Source organism: Delphinus delphis, chromosome 11 (assembly GCF_949987515.2).
Source record: "Delphinus delphis chromosome 11, mDelDel1.2, whole genome shotgun sequence".
NCBI classification, from domain to species: Eukaryota; Metazoa; Chordata; class Mammalia; order Artiodactyla; family Delphinidae; genus Delphinus; species Delphinus delphis.
Genome location: NC_082693.1, coordinates 23996017 through 24011267, shown reverse-complemented (window position 1 = coordinate 24011267; position 15251 = coordinate 23996017).

The following is a 15251-nucleotide window of genomic DNA, read 5'->3' as shown; positions in this document are numbered from 1 at the left end:
AGAAGGAATGTTTATAAACATTTTAAATAACTCTCCTAATATTTATCTCAGTGAACCCCTTCTTTGAACATGTCAATTACATGTGTATATCTTTGAGAATATCAGGTATATACTAAATATTTATGTGTTTATGCACATAAGACACATTAAATATGTCATCCTGTTTATGACACTATGACATTCTATAGGTGGGGAGAAATAACATTGGCTACAAAGACAGAAGGAATCACTTTTTAAAACAAGAAGAATTAATGATCATGAAGGAAGAACTAGGAACAAACAATAAAACCAGGAAATGCAAGCCATTCATGAGATAAAGGCCTAAGATTTCAGACAAGCTGAATATTCTTCAAAGCACAATATTCAGGACACAAGAAAAACTTGTTCCAATTAGAATAAGAATGTGGAAAAAATAAAACAAAATATGTCTCCTCATAGGGGTATAAATAATGAGAAAGCATTTATAGATTAAAAGACTGAAAAGCAAAAATTGTGACAATGTCAAAATATTTCATAACTTTAATGAATGAGATAGAGAGGAATATGGAGTATGGAAAGACCTCAACAGAGACATGGAAACTCTTAAGACTCTGACAAAGCAAGACTGGAGTGTTTTCTTTTGGTTTTTTTACAACTGTATTTACTTTAAAAAAAATGTTCACAGAATGACTGTTGAACTAGAGAACCCCAAGGGATAGAGTGTAGGGAACAATTTTGCAAAGGTAAGATTATATAACCTAATTACAAGTTTAAATGCAAGATCCCCAACGAGAATCACCACAGCATTGCACACTCCATACATTTTAGATAAAGTTATCACAACCAAAGCAGGTGTTTGGAGAGCTAGTGGATGATAGGAAGATCTCCTCAGATAATGTGGAGCAGAGCCCTTAGATGGTCCTACATACACATGTAGCATGAGCAAGAAAGAAACCTTTGTTTTTCTAAGCCCCTGCGATATGGGGGTTGTTTGTCACTGCAGCAGAACTGGGCCTATCCTCAATGATACAATGAGGGTGAAAAATAAATCTCCTCCCTATGAAGTATTCTCACTGTAATTATTATACAGCCAAGATAAAATATACAGCCATAGCTTCTGAATGCTATCTACAGTGTAAAGTGAACAACTGGTTTCATTTTCTCTGGAGATTGTAGTACTTTGAAGAGACAAAACAATTGGGGAAATAACCACTGTGTAGATAGCAATGATTGTTGGCCTCATATTAAAACATAGACCCTGCAATTGGAAAGAAAGGCAGAGGGGAGGGTCACATAACATGGGACATGAGAGCAGTCCACATACAATTCAGGTGAGTGTGTGCATGATGAGGGACACCTACAGAGGAGGGCTCAAAACGAAACAGAAAATAAACAAGAACGTGCAGCACAAAGGTGGGGATGAAGACAGATCATAAATTTCTAATACAGAGACTATTCATTCTGTTTGAAAACTGAAGGATAGCCCCTCAGAAGCCTGCCTATCATTTTCTGGAAGGCATAGGTATCAATTCCAGTATCCAACCCACAGACAAGTTAAGTTGTGGTGGGACAAGATCAGAGAGATAATGAAGGATGAGCCTGGAAAAGGTGTGTCCAAGAGTTTCCAGAAGAAGCAGCAAAAGCAGACTTTTTTTAACCAAAAGCAAAGAAGCTCAGCAAGCAGTAAAAGATGACATTACTGGTTTCTCGTTTAATAGGTGAATGAAACAGCTGTGGAGCCCCCTCAAATCTTTTGTGGTTAGTTTTGATTGGAAAGTTCAAATGGAGTATTTGCTGTTTGTTTATTCCCTACTCATTTCCACAAATAATTTAAGGGCATAGAAAAATGATCCCTAGGAAACTCCACTGGTACCCAAGTTGGTGAAGAAGGACTTCATGTTTTCCTTCCTTTTGCCTCAGTATAATTTGAAATTTGTACAAGGGGCATGTACTCATGTACTACTTTGGAAGTTAAATGTTTAAAAACTTTAAAAAGGCTACAAAATAGACTTTGCTCCCTGTATTTAATTTTCTCCTCACCTCTGAGAACAAGATCAGACATAGAATTGGACTTGCTGGTAAAGTGGACAATTACGGACTAAAGAAAGAAAATAAGAGAAAAATGCAGCCAAGTAACATCACAAATAAAAAAACCTATAAAATATGAGACAGATTACAGCTGGATTCACTCGAGTGTCTGGGGGAAGGTCAGAGAATCACAGCTGAACTGCAGCAGAAGAGTTCTTGTTTAGAAACATTTCCGATCCCACAACAGTCTTATTGGTTACAAGTGCACAGAAGAGACTGGAGGTGGTCAGATCTAGATGTGACTCCTGCTTCACTGCATTCTAGCCAGGAATCTTGGTAAGTATTCTGAGCATTCTGAACATGTTTTTTTCTCCTATAAAATAGAGATATTTAACATATATCTTGAGAGGCTGCTGTGAGGAGCAAATGTGCTGGTAAATATAAAACATGAAGATCATCAGTAGATGGTAATGATCCCCATCAACAGCCTCTTTGAGAAAGAAGGATGTAGATTTAAAAAATCGAGTGAGAATCTAAGAAAGAATATGACTGTAAAACCTCTCTTCAACATCTGCCTGGATTCGCTAAAAACACCTTGTGAAGCAGAAAATAAATTGTGTGGCAAAAGGAAAAAGAAAATGGAATAATCTAATGTGAAAAAGAAGGCTAGGGGCTTCCCTGGTGGCGCAGTGGTTGAGAGTCCGCCTGCCGATGCAGGGGACGCGGGTTCGTGCCCCCATCCGGGAGGATCCCACATGCTGCGGAGCGCCTGGGCCCATGAGCCATGGCCGCTGAGCCTGCGCGTCTGGAGCCTGTGCTCCGCAACAGGAGAGGCCACAACAGTGAGAGGCCCGCGTACCGCAAAAAAAAAAAAGAAGGCTAATCAAGAGCCCTAATCACTCTCAAAATATATAAATGGGCTGGGAAAAGGGATGAAAAGCCATTCTCTGAATCCATGTGAAGAAACAGATTTAAGCTTAGGAAGAGACATGAGTTTCTGAACATGAGAAGCTTGAGTCACATGAATGAGTGATGTCTTGCAATCCTTCTCTCAGGAATCTTTGAAATAGATTGACAGCTCTAGTCTTGATGGCATGGAGTTTGCAGAGCTCGGTGCTAAAGCACCTCAGGTCCCAGGATAGTCATGCAGTTGAACTAGGGTGACTTTGAACAGCTTTGGGAGGAAGTGAAAAGAGAAACACAAGGACGTTGGATCAGGAGACCGCTTAAGGCATTCCAAGTGTAAGGAAAGAGGTCGCAAACCCAGAGGGAGAACAGTAATGATTCAGACAAACATCCCCTTACATCAAATTTATCTGGACGTTTTAAAGGCCATAAAAGCATTTTGGTAGGTAGAGGCTGAGGTGAAGAGATCTTTGAAACTTAGGTTTAAGACACAGGGTGTTGAGGCAGTGACCACCCAACCCCCCAAGGGTGTTCCTAGCAAGGGCACCGGGCCTCAAAGAGAAATGATTGTTAAGGTCAGTTGCCAGCAAAATTCCACCCTGTAAAGGTCTTGTCATCCCCCCTCCTCCATGAGATAGAAAATTACATTTTCTTCTTTTCAGTTGTTTTTAATTGACCTCCATCACCACACTTTCGAGAGCAGAGGGACGTCAGGGTCATAACTCAACTTGAGAACCGTGTGAAGCAAGGTGAAAGTTTTCTCAACACTGGAAAATCTAAGAATTTGTCTCAAACACAGAACTTAGAGTGCCTGACTCTGAAGAAATTGACGTTTTTACCTAAAATAACTGTTCAAACTGTACATTTGCTACATTTTATAAACATCAGAAGGACACCACTGACACCCAAGTGAAAAATCTCCACCTTGGCCAAAATGGTTTCACATAAAAACAACTGACCTACCAAGGAAAACTTTCTGCACTCCCTCTGCCCAGGGGAATTGGGGGCTGGAGAGCTTGTGCCTACTTTGCAAAGAAGCAAAGATTTTAACCCCCGATGGGAAAGATGCGTTTAGGTGGCAATGCCGCTAGCATTAGCATCTCTCCTTTTCTCCTGGGAGCCCGGTAGGTACCTCCCGAATTCACCCTTTGAGCAGCCCCACACCGTGATTTGTTTGCTGTCCACCTTTTGACTTGTTCTGTATAAACATTTCCCCTCCGCCCGCCCGCAGACAGCCGCCCACCTCCGCCTGCCTCCCTGCTTGCTGGCCTCCCCTGCCCAGGCTTCAGCTGGAGGAGCGCCTTGCAAACAACTCTCACTTTGGGGCTCAGTGTTCTCCAAGGCTGCCAGTTCTTTCAGGAGGTCGTTTACACGCTTGGCTCTTACTTCAATGAGCTACTCTGGAACAGCCAGTGAAAAGTGCTTTGCTCCTGAAAAATATTGGAGCGCTTTGTTGCAAATGGTGGGTGAATCCACAGCCCCAATCATCAAAGATAAGAGTCAACCCAACCCGATGGAACTGATGGCTGCTTAGGGGGTGATTGGGTTCCCCTAAAGTGCGACATGACAATTTCAGCTCCCAGATTACGTTTTGTAAATAATTTGTCATTTTCTCCTGATTCATCAAACTTCTTTTGGTCCTGCCTACCTGGTCACCCTCTTGTTTGTAAATTGGCATGGTGCGTAACTCTTAATGGGCCAAAAGAAGACACAAAGCTAACATTTACTCAATACATCCACATAGAGTGTGTGAAGAAAAACACCTCCTTGCACACACCCATTAGAAAAGACATAAATTTTGACGGGGGAAATATTTCCAGGGGAGCTCTGTGTATTTCTTTACTCAGTTGTAATGGCAATATTATTGAATGCGTTTGCGTGGCCTCCAACTTAATATTTTCATTTGGTCCTTTTTCCTCTTAAGTGTCCTATAAAAAGATGATTAATCAAAAAGGGAGGGTTACCTTTGATTAAGGAAGTTAATTATGAGTGACTGACTTGATATGGGTGGGCAGCTCCCCTCTGTCATTCTAGTTTCTTCTCCATGGGAGAGCTAGGAAGAGGGGCCATAGGAAACACTACACAGAAGGAACTACTGGAGCAGTAAAAGTCTTTAAAGGAAACTGACTTCCACTGCCATCATCAATAAGCAATGCCAAAAATGTCTCTTTGTCTACATTTTATTGCACATTTAATGGGCCTCCAAGTGCTACACAAACATTAAGTATATTTTCAAAATCCCATGATGGATTATATATATAAGCAATCACCATAGTATTGTATACCCATTTTAGGAAGGGGAAGCTGAGTCAAACCTTAATTATAAGAAAGGAAATTGTCTTCATTATTGTTGAGTTTACTCCTGGAGTCCCACAAAAAGTATTTAAAAAGAGGCAGTAGGGACAGCTTTGGAGCCTGGATGTGTGGGTTAGATCCCTCGTTCTGCCTTTGTGTTAGATGAGTGAACATGGGAGAGTATTTAACCTCTTTATGCCTCAGTTTTCTCATTTGTAAAATGGGGATAATAATGATACCACCTGTCAAATACTCGTTTTGAAGATTGAGTCAATTTGTGAAACCGGCTTAGACCGCCACCTTCCTTACACAGTGGGTGGTGTGTAGTAGCAGCTGTTGTTGTTGTTGTTATTACAGCCACATCAAAATGTCTAAACACTAAATGAAAGAAACAATGTTGAACAGAGAAAGCTCGCATGTGGTAGATACTTGGTCTCCTCGGCTTCCATTTCTGTATCTGACTGGGCTTCAAGGGCCAAAGCAGAGCGTGCTCCAGATGGAGCCCATCTTTAATTTTATCCCGAGACTTTCAGCTCCTGGGCATCCTGTTTATGATGTGCTGGAGAAATGCTTTGGTAACAACCACTCTCTGCTTCACCTAAAGAGAGGGTCTAGCTGTCCTTCTACAAGGCCAGTCCAAAGAACGTTCTCCCAGCTGGGATCTTCCTGACTCTTGGCCACAACTCTTCCCACCTCGGTCAGGATTGAGGGGAAAACCTAACGTTACAATCTGTTGATTGCCTTGTGAACTGAACGGGAAGACAAACTCATTTCTGCTTCTAACACTTGGGACCTCTCTTCTGGGCCAGGCCCTGTGCCCGTCACACTCAGTGACCTCTCCTTATGGCCTGGCCAGCAAGTGTGAAATGAACTTGGCACACACCATGTGGACACGCTTTCTCAGCAAATTTACCCCGATGTGTCCAGCCAGCTCCTCAGGGACCCCACAAGGTCTCCATCTGCCTGCAGCCTTTGAAGCATGATCTGAAAGTCAAGTAAAACCGAGTGTTCTCTGAACGTGCCCTGATTCGTATGCACACGTGTGCGTTGCTTTGAGGCGGTATCTATGTTTACCATCCCTGTAAGAATGGTCAGGGGCCCTACTGTCTCCAGCCTCAGTCCTCTCATTTGTAAAACAATACTAATAAAAGGCATTCACCTCGATTGCTGGGGGGGATTAAAGAAGGTAGGGCATCTTTTATACTCAGGACAATATTTTTTTTTTTGTTTGTGCCTTGATTTTATTGTTTTGCAGCAGAATGCCCAACATAGAACACGACTGCAAAGATTCAGCCATGCAAAAGAGAAAGGATAACGTTTTTAAATGCTTAGTAAATGCCTAACAAATGTTAGCTGTTACGTCTATTTGTTTGTGCATTCTCAAATCAGATTACACAGTCGGTAACGGCAGGACCCATATATTCTAGCATCTTTGTTTTCAACCAAAGTAGTTTATACTGTGCTGTCGTGAGGAGAGAATGTCCATTCTGTTATGCCCCTCTGCGCAAGAACATGCAACTTTCTCTTTTCTCTACCTGTAATGAACTTTCTTCGATTTGTTTTTCTTTTTTTTTGATCTGTAAACCCCTGCCCGTTTTTCCACAATCGTCACCTTCTGCAGGGGTCAATCTGTCCAGTGTCCTTTCTAGGTTCTCTTGCTGCGGTTATCCTTATTGCAGCTCCTGTGACAAGGTATGCATTGTGTGTACATATGTACATATGTATGTATATGTATATGAAACGCTCTTTTGCTCTTCTTGAATTTCTCTGCTACATTAGAATGAGAGAATACCACAATTGCCCCTACCTCCTGAAAAGATTTGAAAAATCAGCCCTCCCTGCCCTAGGAGAGAGGGAAGCAGGCTTTCATTGGCCCAAGATTCAGCTCAGGGTTTAAGGGGGCTTTCACCTTTTGTGAAAGATCCAAAAGATAATGAAAGCTTTGCAAGGAAGAAACAGGGCGAGGCAGGGAGATTTTCCCTTAATATCAGAGGAAAGGAAAAGCATGAGGGGACCACCAGAGGATTCCTCCAGATTCCAGGAGGTTGCCCAAGAAGGAAGAGAGCGGTGCCCTGGAGAAAGGCCTTGCTCAAAGCATCCTTGGAGGACCCAGGAGGCGGCGGTGCTTCATACCTCCCAGCAAGGACTGGAGGGAGATGGTGCCCCGTCCTGAGCTCTGGGTCTCTCCCGAAGAAACTGCCCCAGCAGCCGAGAGGAGGGCCAGGCTCCCTGTGCCCCCTCCTTGCCAGGTCAGCGGCAGTGACTGCTGGATGTGCCTCCAAAGCCCACACAGACCTCATCCGATGATGCCACTTTTATACCCCTACCCACTCTCACCACAGTCCCAGAACCGTACGCCTAAGGGGAGGGCAACCCCAGGGGTGGGGTGAGGTGTGAACAAGGAGATCATCACCCCCCCCCACCCCCGTCCCCTCACTCACAGATGCCTTCCCAGGACTAGAACACATCCCGGCCCATAGTAGAGGATTTTAGTTATGCCACTTTGCTTTGGGGGAATAGAATCACTTATGCTAAGTCCAAGTGTGGGAAGTTATAAAGTTTCAGGTGAGGCAATATGAGAAAAAGAAATCCTATGAGAGTCCAAGAACAGGAATGCTATATACCTCTGATATTTCCATCCAGTCTGTGGATTGACTAAGACCCACTTCAGTTGCTGAATCCTGGTACCAACAGGCATGAATAGTGGGCAGGGTTATGTGGGAGTAACGTGGCTGCTGGCTTTACCCTAACTAGCTTTTTTTTTCATACAGCACAGGGAAATATAGCTTTTATTTTATTGAACTTGCTTTTGAAAGCTGGAACAAACTCCGAAATCTTTCTTATTCAAATCTTTGCACCTTTTAAGGGTGACACTCTACGTTTCTATTTCCTGTCTAAGGCATAGTGTCTGCTGTTCATGAACGGGTTAGTGGGAGATTCCCAGAAACCCAGGCTGATCATCTCAGGTTTAATAGTTCCAACTCCGCTCCCAGATTCTCCTGAACGTCTCATCATTCATATGGAGACCAGAGGTTTTCCAGAATCATATAAGTGTAGTTTTAAAGTAGCAAAATGCCTTTAAGATACAATAGAAAATAATAAATGGATATATCCTCACCTAGAGAATAGCCATAGAGTAATTTATAGCTATATTACTTTCACTTTCTGTTGTAAAATAACTATTGCTATATACAAGGAAACAGTTTTGCAAGTGATAACGGTCTTATTTGATTCTGGCTGATTTAAGTAGGAAAAAAATTATTGATAGGGTATTGGGTGGTTCATAGAATTACCCGGAAGATTAGGAAACCAGCCTTAGAAAATGGACAGGAAGAAAAAACCATGATGAAAACAACAATACAGAATCTGCCTATTGAGTGCACTGCACCGAACACCAGACGCCACAGTTTACACCACTGCTACTGCTGACATCAGATACTGCTCACAAGAAAGAAAACAGCAGCCCCTAATGTCTGAGAACTGATCTGATCTGACGTTCACAATTAAACCGTATTGTTCGCTCACAGCCACATCCATCTCAGACAAGGTCCCTGTGCAACACAAAATAGCAAACATCTCCCCTTTTGCTGAGTGAGTACCTGCTACTTCTTTACCGATTGCAGCTTTATCCTTGCTCTAGTCTGCCCTCCCTGTGGATATGATTTACTGAGACAGTCTAGAATTGCCCCTGGGTTCTGACAGTAACCCTCCCTTCTTTGATCTTCCTTGAAATTATCAACCAAAGCCCAAATCCTATAAGAGGTTTTTTTTTTTCTAATACCCTCTTACTGAGACTCCCCACGGTTCTCTATGATTTGCACACTCCCTCGCTGCAATGAGTAATGCACTCAACTTCTTCAACTACAGATGTGACCCTTGATGTTGGTGGCTGAAGGGCATTGATGTCATAGCTAGTTCCCTGCCACCACTGCCCTTAAAGGATGCTACCATCCCTACAGCTGTCTCCGTAGAGAATCTCCCATCCCTGTTTCTTTGTGTCATTAGTTCCAGGTTCTAAACCCCAAGTGGGTACCTCTGATTAGCTGACACCTGTAGGAGCGGGGGGAATGAGAAATTGATGTTTTGGGATTTCTTTGCATCCCACCAAGGCTCATAGAGAAAGGAATTTCCAAAACATGGTAAGGAAGCTCAGAAAAGGTCTGGGAGAGGGAGGTAGACAAGGAGGAAGGGAGGAAGGAAGGGAGGGAGGAAGGGAGGGAGGAAGGAAGGAAGGAAAGAAGGAAGGAAGGAAGGAAGGGAGGGAGGGAGGAAGGAGGTAAGGGAGGGAGGGAGGAGGAAGGGAAGGGAGGAAGGGAGGAGGGAGAGAGGAAAGGAAAGAAGGAAGGAAAGGAGAAGGAAAGAAAGCTTGGATGTGTTATTTTTTAAATGGCTCATATAAAAAATGACACATGAGCTAAAGAAAGAGGAAGAGATTGCATTGTACTCCCTAAACCATGACCTGAGAAGATCCCCCTCCCTCCAGGCACCTGACACTTGCTGGCGGTATAGACATGAAACCAGGGTGGAACAGTAGTAGCTACGTTGCCCTATGCTTCCAAATGGCACACTCGCTGTATTTTGGCTTCCCTTCTGTGTCAGTTAGGATTATGTTTGACTGCGTAGGTCAGCAAAACCCAAATAACAGTGGTCTAAACCACATAAAAGTTTTTCTCTCCCATTTAGTGGCAGTTCCGCTAGCACGGAACTTTTTTACTTGCTGCTCCATCATCCTTAGCATCCTTAGATGTGCTCTTAAGCTCCAGGAGTACATCTGCGTGATCCTCACCTACAAATCTTTACATCCATATTTCAGGGAACAGGAAGAAGGAGGCGACCAAGGAGTTTTCATGCTCTCCTTCTGCCTTCAGGAAGGCTTCCTGGAACCTCCACACTACACGACAATCTTATTGGTCAGAACTTGGTCACAGACCCACACCAACTGAATGGGGAAAGGGATGCTGAGAAGTCTAGACTTTTAGCTGGGCGAAATATCAAAAGGGATGGGAGAATGAATGTTAGAGTAACACATAGCAGTCCTGGCCACAACTCATTTAACATTTTTCAGAGTACTTTAATGAGCAAACATACATGAACTACAGTAACACACCTACTGGAAAAAATCTTATCACCTTCAGAAACATGTAAGAGGTTGTCTCAGCCAGCTCCCTGAAATGGTTTACTCACTGCTCTCAGATTCACCAGTCAGCTATAAGCTAGATCTTTAAGCCTACTGTTAGCTTTTTTCTTATTTTTCTAGATTCTGTTTTCCCAGAACTGGAGGAGGTGACAATGTTAAGTCTGACCCCTGGCAACCAAATCGAGATGGATAAAAAAAAGTTTGTTTTGTTTTCATAAAGGAGATGAAAATGAAATTAACAAAAAAGAAACATGTTTACTTCATTTCAGTTTCTGCCAGAATGTACATTTGCTGTGGTATAGATAAATGGTTCTCAAATTGTGACCTCAGGGCCATTGGTGGTCCCACATGTCCTAGGTGGTCCTGTGGCCAATAACAAATATGTTCTAAAAATCCGCCTAAACTTGTGTTTCAAGTTTATTTTAATTTACTTGTTGAATTTAAATCAAAATGTAAGAATCAATATTTTTAAATTGTAACCTCAGCAATGATTATTAATTTGAGAAAAGACTTCTCAAGATTTGGGTGTGTGTATGGTGGTAGAGTAGGTGGTCCAGAGGGCTTTTGCCCAATCTTCATGTTCTACACTTTGAAAAAATTGAAACCAGAAAGTCTATCCTCTTCAGCCAAGGGTCATCCACTGGGCTACAAGACTAAAATTATCAGTTATAGAGGACTCATCAGTAAGCTTTATGTCAAGATTTGAAGCAAGATACTAGAGCCAACGTAGAGTCTATGGGATGAGTTTTCTGCAGGAATGGACCTACAAATAGCCCATCTGGTACTGTGATACGGAGTCACTTTATGATGATACAGAGACCAACAAAGAAGACTCCCTTAAAATGTAGCCAAGGTTAAGGAAGGTCAATTTAAGCTTGAAGATTTTGATATTACTACCAAACTGGGGAGTAAAAACACACGATTGGTTGATGGAGTTGAAAAAGGAAAAAAAAAAAAAAAGAGCATTTGACAGTAAGGAAATTTTAGGTTTATATAGTTTTTTCCAGAGATGAGGCCCAGAATGGGTCACACTGTTGTGTATGTCAGATTGGTTGGTCTATTAGTCAGCTTTTGTTACACAGTCTTATTTCTTATGTTGCCCAACTTTCTTCTAATTCCGGATTCACCAAGTGATTTTCTAATTTTATTTGGTTTCACAAATACATACCAGTTCTGACTGAGATGTGTGTATTGGTGTGAGCTTGGCACTTGGGCTTTAAAATTGGCTGCTTTTAATTCATCGTTTTATTCATGGTGCTTTACTGAGCATCTGCTTTGTGCTAAATACTACGTTAGGTACTGGAGATACACTATCTCGAGGGGGATAAATTCCCATGGATCAAATTTGCGATACTTAAATAAATAAAAATATGTTTCTGAACCATGGATGACCAACCTAGGTAGTGTCATTCTGTAAAGCCCTTCTCGAAATAGCTTTCCTGGCCTTACGCTGGGTTCCCTTAAAATCTGAACCTAAAACAAAGGTTTACGACCAGGTATTAAATTTGGGATGTGATTCTAGAAAGTAGCAATAAAAAGCAGGAGTAAAGCAGGGCAGGGAAGGAGAAAGAGTCAGTAGCAGGATGCATCATTGAGTTGGCCACCAGTATGGGAAACTGGAGCTTGATTCTGTGGAACTCTCTGAAGGAGCTTCATGAAATACACAGCTGGATGGCTTGCCCAGGAAACAAAATTGGAAAGCATTTATCCTTCAGTTTACATCCCAGTTTGGTCAAGGATAGCTTCACGTCACATTAACTTCCTTCCATTTCTGGAGTCTACATGCACAAGTGCCTGGGTCCATGAGCATCTCATGCTACAGCATCAGAGAAGCCCCAGGACAGGAAGTAAGAAGCAGGCAGCAAGATCCAGTACAAAGCACTCTCAAGTTATGTCGTTATACCTGGTGAAGTGTTAAAGCCACCATAGAATTTATTGTTACAACCATGGCTGGCTGTGATAAGTAACTCTGAGAGGATTTGAAACAGTGCATAAGAAATAGCCTATAAGGTATTCTGTGACCATCATAGTGATCAGTAATGTGATCGTCTTTTTCCCTATAACCCGAATGTCTTCACCGTCTCTAGCTACTACCTCCACCATCTCTCACCAGCTCTTCCATTCCTTCACCACCATCTATGTCCCTTACCACCACCTCCACCACTACCCTACCTTCAGCACCACCTCCACACCCCCAGTGAGCACCACAGCCAGTGCCTTTGCCTCTGCCAACAGTGCTGCCACCACTACTGTGAGACTGCACTGCCACCTTCATCCCCCACCACCAGATGTAAGTCAGTTACACTGTCATTGACAGTATCTCAAAACTCTATGCTCTGAATGTTACCTCTGAGTGTTTATATTTCTTAATAAACAGAATCTTTAGTCCTGGACTAAAAGTTCTTGTGGGAACTTAAATTAGGGAAGACTTGCTCACATCCTAAGTAACTGGGAAGTGTTTAAAAGGTTTTTAAGTTTTGCTACATAATAGCTTGGAACTGAAAAAAACAAAAAATAAAAAAACCAAACCCAAACTCTGTAAACCTCATATCATCAGTGCCATAAGATACTAAACAAACAATTAGAGGTTTAGACAAAGTTTTATACAAGAATGTTAATTGAAGCATTATGGAAAATGGTGAAAATAAGGAATAATCTAATTGTCTAACAACTGGAGAATCGTCTAATAAATTATGGTGCATATTTGCAAGGAACAAATAATGATATGGGACAATGTTCATATTATATTACCAATGAAAAGAATGTGATATAAAAAGAACTAGTTATCTACCCAATATCTATTCTCCATTCCCACATTCTTTCTTTTCTTTCTTTCTTTCTTTTTTTTTTTTTTTTTTTTGGTCTGGACAAACTTATATGCATTCATTTTCCCCCCCTTTTTTCTTATTAATAAAGCCTTGACGTTATCAGGAGTGTCAACGTGCCCCAACTAAAAGATAACATTTGCTATCATCCCTTGAAGCTGGCTACAGGGATGATGACCCAATGCCTGGAGATAAACCATCCATCTTGCAACAGTGTGAATTAAAGCCACATGTTATGGATAGATGAGCAGGAAGCTGTAACGAGACTAGATCACTGAGGACTTCCTCCAGCAGCTAAACCAGCCCTAGACTGCCTCTATCCAAACTTCTTTTGTTATGCATGAAAAGCAAAAAAATTTTGATTAAGCCATTATAGTTGGGTTTCTGTTACATAAGCCAAATGCAGTAATACCCACATGTTCTGCAACTTAAAAAAAAAATAGCTTTATCAGGATGATTTGCATGTCATAAAATTGCAGATTTTAAGTGCAACTTGTTTTTATTTTGTATTTTACTTAGTTTGTATATCATTTTATAAATAGTACATATGGATCTGACATATTCTTGTTAAATAACTGCATAGTGTTTGTGGTAGTCGTTAGTGTTATCTACCGATTCTTTCAATCAGCATCAGGACACAATTCCTCTGCCCATGGAGTTAGGTGTGACCACCTAATGAAATAAAATGTCATCATAGGTGATAAAGTGATACTTTAAAGTAGAAGCTTTAAAGATTCAATGTCTACAATTTAGCACTTTCTATCTTTCCCTCTGTTGTAGTGATATTCTAGACTGTGGCAGCTAAATCAGTCCAGGTGCCGGAGATACCGACTGATGACACAGTACAAACCCTAGCTGAGCCAGGACCAATATGTACCATGAGTGAAAAATAAATCTTCGCTTATTTTACATACTGGGAATTTGAGATTGTTTTCTCATAACAGCATAACCCAGTCCATCCTGCCTGAAATTATATTACAGACTAAGACTGTATCTTCATTTGTGCAATCAAACCCATGTTGATTGCCATTTTGTTTAACTTGAATTTTTCGAATCATAAACAATACTGAAGTGAATATTCCTGTACACTTATCTTTATGCATATTTCAATTTTTTTAGACTAGATATAGTCTTGGAGGTAGAATTGCAGAATAAAGGGATGCACACATTTTATATTCTAATAGATATTATCTACTTGTTCCTGAAGAAAGATTGTGAATATTCTCTCTCAAAAGCAGAGAGTGCCTGTATCCTAGACATAGCACCAGTAATAGATAGTGTTATTATATTCACTTTTGCTGATCTGATAGACAAAATATTTTATTGTGCTTAATTTAAAATTCTCTGATTGGTAAAAAATAGGACATTTATATTCATATGCTTGTTGGGTGTTTGAATGTCTTTGTGAATTACTTGTTTCACTGCAAAGTGTTTACTTTGTTTGACCTTAGCTTTTTCCACTTGGATTGTTTGTCTTCTTGATTTGAAGGAGCGTTTACTATGGTGTGAATATTAATCTTTATATAATGTGATGCATATATTTGCTTCAACTCAGTCTTGAATTTTAATGTCTGTTGAGTACAGAACTCTTAAAATATGATGAAATTAAATCGATTGTTTTACTTTACAACTTCCGGGTTTTGTGTGTGGGAAGAAAGACTTTCCCCCACTGGACACGCAGGCTCAGCGGCCATGGCTCACGGGCCCAGCCGCTCCGCGGCATGTGGGATCTTCCCGGACCGGGGCACGAACCCACATCCCCTGCACCGGCAGGCGGACTCTCAACCACTGTGCCACCAGGGAAGCTCTCCATTTACTTTTAATCCTTCTATAATTTCATTTTTTACATTGTACATTTGTAATCCATTTGGATTTTTTTGATAAATGATATGAGCTAGATAAAACATCTTAATGTAGGGCTTTCCAAATAGACTACCAGTTTTTCCCGTAGAATTATTTCTCCTACAGATTCAAAATACCACCTTTGTTATAATCAAAATTAGTATGTATAAAAAGATTGATTATGAACATTGTTCTGTTCCAATGATCAATTTCCCTATTGCTATACCAGTATCCCTTAT